General features: G+C 44.9%; 1 pseudogene; it reads left to right on the top strand.

Moving 5' to 3' along the window:
- LOC142930393 (serine/threonine-protein kinase Nek8-like) overlaps positions 1-5,484 on the top strand; it is a 38,297-nt pseudogene extending 32,813 nt beyond the window's left edge.
- The last annotated feature ends 9,668 nt before the right edge of the window (positions 5,485-15,152 follow it).

Raw genomic sequence — 15,152 nt, 5'->3', positions numbered from 1 at the left:
CCATAGGCGCTCGCGAACAGCACTTGCTCCTCCAGTCTGTTAAAGGCTATAAGGGGGAACTTTGTCTAATTCCAATGGAGTACTTTTCAGCGTCATTTTCGAATTTGCACCCTGACGTGGGCGGCACACAATGGCCTAACTCTTGTGAATAACGTCATGGGAATCGTCCACCGAGAGGCAGATGGCGGCGTACTATTATGGCCGACACATACCTCAAGTAATAACCAGGGTGGCCGCTGGATTCAAACCGTGAAATACCACCGTGCCAAGATGTTAACTACCTCGCCTGGTATGCAGGAGGTCGTGGATTCGATCCCGACCTTGACGCCTGCTGTATATTTGTAGTTTGCGTGTCTGTCTCTCTCCCCGTGGTAGCGTGAAATTTTCTCCAGATCCTGCGGTTCTTCCCTTCACATTTAGAATCAACATCACACGTATTGAGTATTTGGTTGCTATACATTTCCACACGATAAGCCACTTCGTTGAACTATCATTTGTGGCCAGGTCCCTTCTGAAAAAGAGCTGCATAGATAGCTCAGTGGGCTTTACCTGGTAAAAAAAAATAGTTTAAGATGGTAAATAGAACCTCTGCAACGAGCGGCAAACACGCTACCTCTGGCCCACATCACGAACCGATGTAGCACCGGTGCGGTATGGTCTCATAACCCGCACGGCGCGGGGAAGGCCCTCATCCAACAGTGGATTGACAAAAAGGGCTGCACGTGTCCTCAAGACACATCTCTTGTTTTTCTCCGGTGCACAGGTTTCAGAGAGGAGAGAGCGTGCAGATGGGGATGAAGCGAGACTCTGTCACCATCGCTACCATCATCTGACGGCAGGAGCGCGCGCTCACACACACACGGCTGCCGTTCGCCGCCGAGTGACGGTGCCATCATCCGCGCCACGTGGGCCAGGCTAGGTGCACTTTGAGGCCGTCACGTGAATGCAAAAGTGTGGAAGGCTAGCTGCAGGCAAGAAGGTCGTGGGACAGACCCAGGTGTTGTTGTGAGTTAACCAACATAAACGTCTGGCAAGTGCATCACCCGTGCTCCCCACTGCGCCAACTTGCTGCGATTTAGGCGCCCGGCATTCCACTCGTTATTGTGAGGGTCGCTGCTCTGCCCTGTGTTGTGGGTGGAGGGCAATTGCGTTGCAGCTGCCCAATAGTGTCCTTCATGAGCCTCCTCCACAGAGGCCGATCTTGACAACGCTGGTACCAGTTATCTACAAATCGAATCAGCTCCACATCCTCCTGTACCGCATCAATCCATCTCTTCTCCAGCTCATGCCACCGCGGTTATTTTGCCCCCTCCATCTGGCCAAACAGCTGCTGCTTGGCCATGTGGTGGCTGGGCATGCGGGCTACATGACCGTGCAAACGCAGCCTCGCCTGTCAGAGGAGCTCACTGATGATGGGGACTGTGACCGGATCTTTCAAAGATCTGAGTTCCTCACACAATTTAGTCTGGTTAATCTAGGATGGATCGTAGGCAGGCCAGCCTAATTGTTTAAAACCAGCCCAAATGCTCCTCTAAAGGGCTCCACGTTTCGCAAGCATAGCGAAGAGAGGGCATAACGCTCATACACACACGCACACATGCATTTATAAAGATACACAAAATATCATACAGAAACAAAACATATTGTACATGTACACACAAATGATTCCATGTGCAGCCTTATAGACTGTGCAGACAAGTGTTAGTGAGCACCTATTAAGACCAGCGTGACATGCAAGGAGGGTGGTGAGGCCAGCACCATGCCTGGCCGCCTTTGTCTCTCCAGTGTTGTTGTTTACACACCTCACCAGTTAATCACTCGAGGCCAAGCCAATCTAGGAGGAGACCCAGGACCGGTTCAGATAATTGTCATCATTATTGATCATGAGCTGGACTCGAACTCGGGTCGCCGGGTTCGTAGCGCAGCATGTTAACCACTGCACTACCGTTCCCCAAACAAAGATCCCCGTATAGCCTTAACAGACTATTGGGGCAAGTGCTGTTAGCGAGTAGCAGCGCCTATGAAGCCCGGCACGGCACACGAGGGGGTGGGCGACCAGCACCACGCCCGGCCGCCTTTGTCAAGACCGGTTCAGATGATCGTCACCGGTGTTGGCCGTGAGCGGGAATCGAACTCACGCATTGCCGGGTTCAGATTCAACTTGCTACCGCAGATGTCTGCGACGAGTAATTGCTGGGTTTGGGCTCGAGTGCAAAAAGTGCTATGACACAATACACATGGACGACCCCTTTTTAAATTCACCCTCTCATCTCACGCAGTAACTTATAGCGATAATATATACACATACGTGTGCAGCCTTTGAAAACAACTAATCCGTACTCGCAAGCAGGATAAAGATGCATCTGTTTTTGTATGTTCACGAATACATGTGTTTTAGAGTTACCATGACCGTATTCTCAGGAATATTAGACACTCCCACAAATGTAAGCCGCACCCCAAAACTTGTCCACTGTCAATAGAGTTCTAAAGATCTGGAAGTACGCACGTTTAAAAACGCGCAACTCTTAAAACCCAGGTTATCACGAGTAGGAACACAGCTACTGGATTATGAGAGACACCACCAAACTCTTCCTTTAAAAATTCGGGCGAACAAAACGGTGTCTTATTATCCGGAGAATACGGCAAAACTTTAATTCATATCGCGCCTACGTGCCACTGCATCTCAAGGCACGCTGCGCAAGAAACGGAGAACAGGGGCAGGGAGTCGACAGCACGGTCGGCCAGGGGTGGTCGGAGATCATTTCCAAACTGGGGGCGGCAGAGGAGAGAGCGAGTGACGTCTCACCGAGCGACTGGGAGAATGCGACCCTCTCTAGGACATTGACAAGCAAGGGGATGTGAGATGATAGGGATATTTCAGGGACACTGCAGGTGGGGGGGGGCCAGCATTTGTTTATTTCAGGACAGGATAAAAAGCTATGCGCGCGTGACATTCCATACCATTAGCTGTCACACGAAGGCCGGAAACGTATAAAGGGCAAGCAGTTAACGGGTTTTTTTTTAATCGTGAAATATCAACATCAATTATCTTTGCGGTGGTGCGAAGGTTTACTCTGTTGGACACTGAAGTTACTTATGCTTCTGTATTATGTTTTTCTCTGGCTTAAGCGGTGGGCTGCCACACCTTGGATTTGAGTAAGCGGGCTCACAGCAAATGCTGTCGACAATTTACTTGTTCACGTTATTGTCGTGTTGCACGTGCGCACAAGAACACGCGTGATTGGCCGAATGAGGTCACACGGCGTTGACAAGGTTGCCCAGGTAACGCAAAGAAAACAACACGGTGGAAAGTTGCTGTGTTTTTATTAATGTGTTGAGGTGTACAGATGTTAAATAATAATAATCAGGTGACTTTACCACGGTACATATATACAGACAGTTGAACCTATTGCCATTCCACTTTGGTTCGGGTTAACCCAAAACCGAAATAAATATTTAAGGTTTCAGTAGGTTCAAGATAGGCTCATAGGTCTGCACAGATATGTTTCATGAACCCATGCACTTGTAGTACTGCAATCTCTTGGCCAACTTGCATCACAGTGGCATCATGGAGATTCAACAAATACTCTTTGGTTCTATTCGGTAAAGTCACGTAGGTAAAAAAATAAAACAAAAATCACGACGTTTCGGCCACAACACAAGCGGCCTTCATCAGGTGAAGGGACCAGCCTGTCTCGAAGACTGCGCTGGAGTGAAACGGAGCCAAGCTCAGACTGCGACCTTTAAGCTGTGTGAAGGCCGCTTGTGTTGTGGCCGAAACGTCGTGATTTTTTTTTTTTACCTACGTGACTTTACCGAATAGAACCAAAGAGTATGGATCCTTGCAGTCACGAAAGCTTCAAATCTAGAATAGATTGAACAAATCTCTGCTTTATTCACCAACCCTTTCCTCTATATATCTACTTCTGAGGAAGCTCAAGCCTCCCGTAAATCACGTGACTTCTGTGTGGCCACCCTCACTCTGAATCCCTCTCCTCACCGCCCCCTGTGGCAACGGATACCTCTCCGTGCAACGACATCGAGGCCCTTGTCGCCTCTGCTTCCTAACCACGTTGCTAGACATCTGCGGAAAAATACTGGAAATTTGTAAAAAAAAAAATAGCTTCACAGCTTTCTCCAGGATAAATAAAGATTCTGATTCTGTTTCCTGACCCTTTGCTCCCGTTTTTTCCATTTCTTCTCCAACCTTTTCCTCTTATTTCCCATTATTTACCTTTCCCATTCTCTTTGCCATTCCGTTTTAACTTATTACACATTACACAGTCCTTGACTCTACTTCTTTCCCGTGGTTGTGCCCCACTGGTCAAGAGACGCGTGTCTTTGGCGTGCTAACCCCCAGCTCTCTCTGCTATCGCGCGATCCGCCCCGTTGAGATTTATGATCACCTCATTCTCAAGCGAGAGGCGTTTGTGGTTTTATACGCCAGAAAAACCGCCAGGTGGCAATCGCCTTCTTGGGTGCCCCTTGACCACTTGGTGGAAACTCCACATTCCCCTGGCAGTGTCCACGCGTATTTACATTGACGGGAAAATGGCTATGTTGTGAGTGGACGGGAGTGCGGTGATATCTATTGTTGTGCAGTACATCTATGCTCCCGCGTCTTTGCTCCCTCACCTTCACCAGTGCCACCTGTGATGGTGTAATGGGTTAGCACACGGAGACCGGACTTGCAATCACCGAAGGCCGCTGGTTCAATTCGACCTCCTGGCGGCGGGAGTTGGAACAATGGTGGAGGTTTATTAAATCCCCTCCACCTACACCACCCAGCAGTGGTGAAAGGGTTCTGTACCACAGTTCGGTGAGTCGAATCGGCAGGTCTGGGTGTGGTGGATGCAGGTGAAAGTGTGGTGGATACTCCTACCTCTGTCAAGATGTCTGGATACTCCCACCTCTTCCGAGACGTCTGGCACAGCGTGGAAGAGCCGGACAAAATCGCCTCCTCATGATGGTGTATGAGCTCTGCAGTAGCCACCCGCAATCCGCTCTCGTTGGAGGCCCTGCCTTCCGCCAGCAGGCACGTGAACCAGTGATTGCAGGGGTCTGCGCCTTCACAAGGGGGTTCGAGTTCAGAGGAGGGCATTTCAGGAGCTATCCGGGCTCCTGTGGTGACCACTGATTTTTTTCTCCCCTCACGTTGCCTATATTTACATGCAATTGAAGTATAAGATAATAGGTTTTCCCATTTTTTTCTGGCAACAAAACAGGTGTTAAGATGTTTTAACATTGTTAAGATGCCAGAAAAAAGGGGAAAACCTATTATCATATTTTGGTACTGGCAAAGGAGGTCCCATGATGTAATTGAAGTATCATTTCCCATTGTTTTTAAAGTATTGTAACGTGCCAACTTTAAAATGACATTTATATGTAATGCGCACTTTGGTTACACAGAAACTCGTACTTGAAGCTGTCTAAAAGTTGTGTCGCGATGATAATCATAATAATAATAAACGCATTTGATGAAAAGGTTGATATCGATTGCACCTTTGTGAACCATCTTAAATGCTTCGTATTATCTTTGGTACTCTTTGGTTAAATTTCGATTTAAAGCTTTCGTGACTGCAAGGATTAATCTTCTTTGATGAAGGCCGCTTGTGTTGTGGCCGAAACGTCGTGAGAATATTATTGTGTTATTTTATCAATTTATTATTTTATTCTCATTCTACGTGACTTTACCGAAAGAACCAAAGAAGACTCTTTGGTTCTTTCAGTAAAGTCACGTAGGTATAAAATAAAAATAAATTACAACGTTTCGGGCGCAACACAAGCGTCCATCATCAGGTGGGAAAGCTTCAAATCAAGATTATTATCTTTGGTATTGGGAAAGCCCTTGATCCAGCAGTGTATAGATGATGGAAGCCGATGATGCATTGCGTATACAAAACTCAACAAAGAATTAACATCATTGAGAACATGTCATCAAATACAAGTAGGTAGCAAGCAAGACAGTATGGCTCCCTCATAGCTATCTGTCCCTTATGTGTAATAAAAACTCTATAACAAATGGTATTCTACTCCACAGTAGTTCTCAGCCGGGAGTATGCGGACTCCTGGGGGTACGTGGTGAATGTGGGTGGCCAGCACCATGTCGCCTCTGTCTCTCCACTGGTGTTAACTACCTCACCCAGGAGATGTTAACTACCTCACCCAGGAGATGTTAACTACCTCACCCAGGAGATGTTAACCACCTCAACGAGGAGATGTTAACTACCTCACCGAGGAGATGTTAACTAACTCACCTAGGAGATGTTAACTACCTCACCCAGGAGATGTTAACTACCTCACCTAGGAGATGTTAACTACCTCACCTAGGAGATGTTAACTACCTCACCCAGGAGATGTTAACCACCTCACCTAGGAGATGTTAACTACCTCACCTAGGAGATGTTAACTACCTCACCTAGGAGATGTTAACTACCTCACCTAGGAGATGTTAACTATCTCACCCAGGAGATGTTAACCACCTCACCCAGGAGATGTTAACTATCTCACCTAGGAGATGTTAACTACCTCACCTAGGAGATGTTAACTACCTAACCTAGGAGATGTTAACTATCTCACCCAGGAGATGTTAACCACCTCACCCAGGAGATGTTAACTACCTCACCCAGGAGATGTTAACTACCACACCTAGGAGATGTTAACTACCTCACCTAGGAGATGTTAACCACCACACCCAGGAGATGTTAACTACCTCACCCAGGAGATGTTAACTACCTCACCTAGGAGATGTTAACCACCTCACCTAGGAGATGTTAACCACCTCACCTAGGAGATGTTAACCATCTCACCTAAGAGATTTTAACTACCTCACCTAGGAGATGTTAACTACCTCACCTGGTTTCGATTTAAAGCTTTCGTGACTGCAAGGATTCATCTTCTTTGATGAAGGCCGCTTGTGTTGTGGCCGAAACGTCGTGAGAATATTATTGCGTTATTTTATCAATTTATTATTTTATTCTCATTCTACGTGACTTTACCGAAAGAACCAAAGAAGACTCTTTGGTTCTTTCAGTAAAGTCACGTAGGTATAAAATAAAAAATAAATTACAACGTTTCAGGCGCAACACAAGCGTCCATCATCAGGTGGGAAAGCTTCAAATCAAGATTATTATCTTTGGTATTGGGAAAGCCCTTGATCCAGCAGTGTATAGATGATGAAAGCCGATGATGCATTGCGTATACAAAACTCAACAAAGAATTAACATCATTGAGAACATGTCATCAAATACAAGTAGGTAGCAAGCAAGACAGTATGGCTCCCTCATAGCTATCTGTCCCTTATGTGTAATAAAAACTCTATAACAAATGGTATTCTACTCCACAGTAGTTCTCAGCCGGGAGTATGCGGACTCCTGGGGGTACGTGGTGAATGTGGGTGGCCAGCACCATGTCGCCTCTGTCTCCCCAGTGGTGTTAACTACCTCACCCAGGAGATGTTAACTACCTCACCCAGGAGATGTTAACCACCTCAACGAGGAGATGTTAACTACCTCACCCAGGAGATGTTAACCACCTCACCTAGGAGATGTTAACTACCTCACCCAGGAGATGTTAACTACCTCACCTAGGAGATGTTAACTACCTCACCTAGGAGATGTTAACTACCTCACCCAGGAGATGTTAACCACCTCACCTAGGAGATGTTAACTACCTCACCTAGGAGATGTTAACTACCTCACCTAGGAGATGTTAACTACCTCACCTAGGAGATGTTAACTACCTCACCTAGGAGATGTTAACTATCTCACCCAGGAGATGTTAACCACCTCACCCAGGAGATGTTAACTATCTCACCTAGGAGATGTTAACTACCTCACCTAGGAGATGTTAACTACCTCACCTAGGAGATGTTAACCACCTCACCCAGGAGATGTTAACTATCTCACCCAGGAGATGTTAACCACCTCACCCAGGAGATGTTAACTATCTCACCTAGGAGATGTTAACTACCTCACCTAGGAGATGTTAACTACCTCACCTAGGAGATGTTAACTATCTCACCCAGGAGATGTTAACCACCTCACCCAGGAGATGTTAACTACCTCACCCAGGAGATGTTAACTACCTCACCTAGGAGATGTTAACTACCTCACCTAGGAGATGTTAACCACCTCACCCAGGAAGATGTTAACTACCTCACCCAGGAGATGTTAACTACCTCACCTAGGAGATGTTAACCACCTCACCTAGGAGATGTTAACCACCTCACCTAGGAGATGTTAACCATCTCACCTAAGAGATTTTAACTACCTCACCTAGGAGATGTTAACTACCTCACCTGGTTTCGATTTAAAGCTTTCGTGACTGCAAGGATTCATCTTCTTTGATGAAGGCCGCTTGTGTTGTGGCCGAAACGTCGTGAGAATATTATTGCGTTATTTTATCAATTTATTATTTTATTCTCATTCTACGTGACTTTACCGAAAGAACCAAAGAAGACTCTTTGGTTCTTTCAGTAAAGTCACGTAGGTATAAAATAAAAATAAATTACAACGTTTCGGGCGCAACACAAGCGTCCATCATCAGGTGGGAAAGCTTCAAATCAAGATTATTATCTTTGGTATTGGGAAAGCCCTTGATCCAGTAGTGTATAGATGATGGAAGCCGATGATGCATTGCGTATACAAAACTCAACAAAGAATTAACATCATTGAGAACATGTCATCAAATACAAGTAGGTAGCAAGCAAGACAGTATGGCTCCCTCATAGCTATCTGTCCCTTATGTGTAATAAAAACTCTATAACAAATGGTATTCTACTCCACAGTAGTTCTCAGCCGGGAGTATGCGGACTCCTGGGGGTACGTGGTGAATGTGGGTGGCCAGCACCATGTCGCCTCTGTCTCCCCAGTGGTGTTAACTACCTCACCCAGGAGATGTTAACTACCTCACCCAGGAGATGTTAACCACCTCAACGAGGAGATGTTAACTACCTCACCCAGGAGATGTTAACCACCTCACCTAGGAGATGTTAACTACCTCACCCAGGAGATGTTAACTACCTCACCTAGGAGATGTTAACTACCTCACCTAGGAGATGTTAACTACCTCACCCAGGAGATGTTAACCACCTCACCTAGGAGATGTTAACTACCTCACCTAGGAGATGTTAACTACCTCACCTAGGAGATGTTAACTACCTCACCTAGGAGATGTTAACTACCTCACCTAGGAGATGTTAACTATCTCACCCAGGAGATGTTAACCACCTCACCCAGGAGATGTTAACTATCTCACCTAGGAGATGTTAACTACCTCACCTAGGAGATGTTAACTACCTCACCTAGGAGATGTTAACTATCTCACCCAGGAGATGTTAACCACCTCACCCAGGAGATGTTAACTACCTCACCCAGGAGATGTTAACTACCTCACCTAGGAGATGTTAACTACCTCAACTAGGAGATGTTAACCACCTCACCCAGGAGATGTTAACTACCTCACCCAGGAGATGTTAACTACCTCACCTAGGAGATGTTAACTACCTCAACTAGGAGATGTTAACCACCTCACCCAGGAGATGTTAACTACCTCACCCAGGAGATGTTAACTACCTCACCCAGGAGATGTTAACCACCTCAACGAGGAGATGTTAACTACCTCACCCAGGAGATGTTAACCACCTCACCTAGGAGATGTTAACCATCTCACCTAAGAGATTTTAACTACCTCACCTAGGAGATGTTAACTACCTCACCTGGTTTCGATTTAAAGCTTTCGTGACTGCAAGGATTCATCTTCTTTGATGAAGGCCGCTTGTGTTGTGGCCGAAACGTCGTGAGAATATTATTGCGTTATTGCGTTATTTTATCAATTTATTATTTTATTCTCATTCTACGTGACTTTACCGAAAGAACCAAAGAAGACTCTTTGGTTCTTTCAGTAAAGTCACGTAGGTATAAAATAAAAATAAATTACAACGTTTCGGGCGCAACACAAGCGTCCATCATCAGGTGGGAAAGCTTCAAATCAAGATTATTATCTTTGGTATTGGGAAAGCCCTTGATCCAGCAGTGTATAGATGATGGAAGCCGATGATGCATTGCGTATACAAAACTCAACAAAGAATTAACATCATTGAGAACATGTCATCAAATACAAGTAGGTAGCAAGCAAGACAGTATGGCTCCCTCATAGCTATCTGTCCCTTATGTGTAATAAAAACTCTATAACAAATCGAATTCTACTCCACAGTAGTTCTCAGCCGGGAGTATGCGGACTCCTGGGGGTACGTGGTGAATGTGGGTGGCCAGCACCATGTCGCCTCTGTCTCCCCAGTGGTGTTAACTACATCACCCAGGAGATGTTAACTACCTCACCCAGGAGATGTTAACTACCTCACCCAGGAGATGTTAACTACCTCACCCAGGAGATGTTAACCACCTCAACGAGGAGATGTTAACTACCTCACCGAGGAGATGTTAACTAACTCACCTAGGAGATGTTAACTACCTCACCCAGGAGATGTTAACTACCTCACCTAGGAGATGTTAACTACCTCACCTAGGAGATGATAACTACCTCACCCAGGAAATGTTAACCACCTCACCTAGGAGATGTTAACTACCTCACCTAGGAGATGTTAACTACCTCACCTAGGAGATGTTAACTACCTCACCTAGGAGATGTTAACTATCTCACCCAGGAGATGTTAACCACCTCACCCAGGAGATGTTAACTATCTCACCTAGGAGATGTTAACTACCTCACCTAGGAGATGTTAACTACCTCACCTAGGAGATGTTAACTATCTCTCCCAGGAGATGTTAACCACCTCACCCAGGAGATGTTAACTACCTCACCCAGGAGATGTTAACTACCTCACCTAGGAGATGTTAACTACCTCACCTAGGAGATGTTAACCACCTCACCCAGGATATGTTAACTACCTCACCAAGGAGATGTTAACCACCTCACCTAGGAGATGTTAACCACCTCACCTAAGAGATTTTAACTACCTCACCTAGGAGATGTTAACTACCTCACCTGGTTTCGATTTAAAGCTTTCGTGACTGCAAGGATTCATCTTCTTTGATGAAGGCCGCTTGTGTTGTGGCCGAAACGTCGTGAGAATATTATTGCGTTATTTTATCAATTTATTATTTTATTCTCATTCTACGTGACTTTACCGAAAGAACCAAAGAAGACTATTTGGTTCTTTCAGTAAAGTCACGTAGGTATAAAATAAAAATAAATCACAACGTTTCGGGCGCAACACAAGCGTCCATCATCAGGTGGGAAAGCTTCAAATCAAGATTATTATCTTTGGTATTGGGAAAGCCCTTGATCCAGCAGTGTATAGATGATGGAAGCCGATGATGCATTGCGTATACAAAACTCAACAAAGAATTAACATCATTGAGAACATGTCATCAAATACAAGTAGGTAGCAAGCAAGACAGTATGGCTCCCTCATAGCTATCTGTCCCTTATGTGTAATAAAAACTCTATAACAAATGGTATTCTACTCCACAGTAGTTCTCAGCCGGGAGTATGCGGACTCCTGGGGGTACGTGGTGAATGTGGGTGGCCAGCACCATGTCGCCTCTGTCTCCCCAGTGGTGTTAACTACCTCACCCAGGAGATGTTAACTACCTCACCCAGGAGATGTTAACTACCTCACCCAGGAGATGTTAACTACCTCACCTAGGAGATGTTAACTACCTCACCCAGGAGATGTTAACTACCTCACCTAGGAGATGTTAACTACCTCACCCAGGAGATGTTAACCACCTCACCTAGGAGATGTTAACTACCTCACCTAGGAGATGTTAACTACCTCACCTAGTAGATGTTAACTACCTCACCTAGGAGATGTTAACTATCTCACCCAGGAGATGTTAACCACCTCACCCAGGAGATGTTAACTATCTCACCTAGGAGATGTTAACTACCTCACCTAGGAGATGTTAACTACCTCACCTAGGAGATGTTAACTACCTCACCTAGGAGATGTTAACTACCTCACCTAGGAGATGTTAACCACCTCACCCAGGAGATGTTAACTACCTCACCCAGGAGATGTTAACTACCTCACCTAGGAGATGTTAACCACCTCACCTAGGAGATGTTAACCATCTCACGTAGATGTTAACCATCTCACCTAAGAGATTTTAACTACCTCACCTAGGAGATGTTAACTACCTCACCTAGGAGATGTTAACTACCTCACCTAGGAGATGTTAACTATCTCACCCAGGAGATGTTAACCACCTCACCCAGGAGATGTTAACTATCTCACCTAGGAGATGTTAACTACCTCACCTAGGAGATGTTAACTACCTCACCTAGGAGATGTTAACTATCTCACCCAGGAGATGTTAACCACCTCACCCAGGAGATGTTAACTACCTCACCCAGGAGATGTTAACTACCTCACCTAGGAGATGTTAACTACCTCACCTAGGAGATGTTAACCACCTCACCCAGGAGATGTTAACTACCTCACCCAGGAGATGTTAACTACCTCACCAAGGAGATGTTAACCACCTCACCTAGGAGATGTTAACCACCTCACCTAGGAGATGTTAACCATCTCACCTAAGAGATTTTAACTACCTCACCTAGGAGATGTTAACTACCTCACCTGGTTTCGATTTAAAGCTTTCGTGACTGCAAGGATTCATCTTCTTTGATGAAGGCCGCTTGTGTTGTGGCCGAAACGTCGTGAGAATATGATTGCGTTATTTTATCAATTTATTATTTTATTCTCATTCTACGTGACTTTACCGAAAGAACCAAAGAAGACTCTTTGGTTCTTTCAGTAAAGTCACGTAGGTATAAAATAAAAATAAATCACAACGTTTCGGGCGCAACACAAGCGTCCATCATCAGGTGGGAAAGCTTCAAATCAAGATTATTTTCTTTGGTATTGGGAAAGCCCTTGATCCAGCAGTGTACAGATGATGGAAGCCGATGATGCATTGCGTATACAAAACTCAACAAAGAATTAACATCATTGAGAACATGTCATCAAATACAAGTAGGTAGCAAGCAAGACAGTATGGCTCCCTCATAGCTATCTGTCCCTTATGTGTAATAAAAACTCTATAACAAATGGTATTCTACTCCACAGTAGTTCTCAGCCGGGAGTATGCGGACTCCTGGGGGTACGTGGTGAATGTGGGTGGCCAGCACCATGTCGCCTCTGTCTCCCCAGTGGTGTTAACTACCTCACCCAGGAGATGTTAACTACCTCACCCAGGAGATGTTAACTACCTCACCCAGGAGATGTTAACTACCTCACCCAGGAGATGTTAACTACCTCACCCAGGAGATGTTAACCACCTCAACGAGGAGATGTTAACTACCTCACCGAGGAGATGTTAACTAACTCACCTAGGAGATGTTAACTACCTCACCCAGAAGATGTTAACTACCTCACCTAGGAGATGTTAACTACCTCACCTAGGAGATGTTAACTACCTCACCCAGGAGATGTTAACCACCTCACCTAGGAGATGTTAACTATCTCACCTAGGAGATGTTAACTACCTCACCTAGTAGATGTTAACTACCTCACCTAGGAGATGTTAACTATCTCACCCAGGAGATGTTAACCACCTCACCCAGGAGATGTTAACTATCTCACCCAGGAGATGTTAACTACCTCACCGAGGAGATGTTAACTACCTCACCTAGGAGATGTTAACCACCTCACCCAGGAGATGTTAACTACCTCACCCAGGAGATGTTAACTACCTCACCTAGGAGATGTTAACCACCTCACCTAGGAGATGTTAACCATCTCACCTAGGAGATGTTAACCATCTCACCTAAGAGATTTTAACTACCTCGCCTAGGAGATGTTAACTACCTCACCTGGTTTCGATTTAAAGCTTTCGTGACTGCAAGGATTCATCTTCTTTGGTTCTTTCGGTAAAGTCACGTAGAATGAGAATAAAATAATAAATTGATAAAATAAATAACACAATAATATTCTCACGACGTTTCGGCCACAACACAAGCGGCCTTCATCAGGTGTAGGGACGAGACGGTCTGGAGGACAGCACTGGAGTGAAAAAGCCACGCTCAGATCACTTAAAGGTCGTGAGAATATTATTGTTATTTTATTTTATCAATTAGGAGGTCGTGGGTTCTATCCCGACTGACGCCTGCTGCTGCTGTATATTTGGAGTTTGCGTCTCTCCCCGTAGTCGCGTGGATTTTTTCCCAGGTCCTCCGATTTACCCTCCACATTTAGAATAAACGTCACCACGCGTTTAGAGTGTTTGGCTGCTGCTATAAATGTCCACGTGATAAGCTACCTCACCTTCGTTGAGCTATAATTTGTGATAGACAAGTCGCTTCAAAAAATTGTTCTCAAGCTCAGTGGGGCCTTATCCGGTAAAATAAAAAGTACTTTAGTATTATAGTTTTAAAAACACTCCTGGAGTACCACTCTCTACTTCAGTCCTCGTACCAATAGGTCATCTGTTTCACCATTGGGGTCAATAATTTTTAAAATCGTGAATTTGTTTTCCTCAAAAAGCGTGAACTTTGCAAGTCAAAGTTATTGCTTAGAGCGGTGGTTCTTAAACCGGGGGGCTACGGGGACCCCTGCGGGGTACCGTGAGGTGATTTATAAACTTGAGATGATTAATAAACTTGATAATTTATAAACGTGAGGTGATTTATAAACGTTAGGTGATTTATAAACTTGATAATTTATAAACGTGAGGTGATTTATAAACGTGAGGTGATTTATAAACGTGCGAAATTATATCAGATGTGAAAGTCATTGGTGAACAATCGTGTGGTATGAATCTGCCGATATAAAATAACTAGGAATAACATTTACATCCATCTGGTAATCCAGAGTAATGTTGGTTCCCAATGGTAAACACATTTACCTCACGCGTGCACAGCGCGTCCGTTGATTATTTTTAAACTTCTCGTCGCTTTACAGTGGCTAGCCAGTTAGGATATCACCGCACAGACGTGCACAATCGGTTAAAAGTATTGATGTTCATTAATTCGTAACATGTGGGAGGAGGGATTGGAGGCTGTTGGTTAATAGAATTTGCGAGTTATCTGCGAGCTGTAATTGTGGTTTGCCTACGTTTTCAACCACTGTACATACGACTTTTCAAGAATAAAATATAAACTTACGCCTATAAAAGATATAATAT

The sequence above is a fragment of the Petromyzon marinus genome, chromosome 38 (genome assembly GCF_048934315.1).
Source record: "Petromyzon marinus isolate PM22_M1 ecotype Great Lakes invasive population chromosome 38, UKy_Petmar_22M1.pri1.0, whole genome shotgun sequence".
Lineage (NCBI taxonomy): Eukaryota > Metazoa > Chordata > Hyperoartia > Petromyzontiformes > Petromyzontidae > Petromyzon > Petromyzon marinus.
This window is presented reverse-complemented; position numbering and strand designations above follow the sequence as displayed.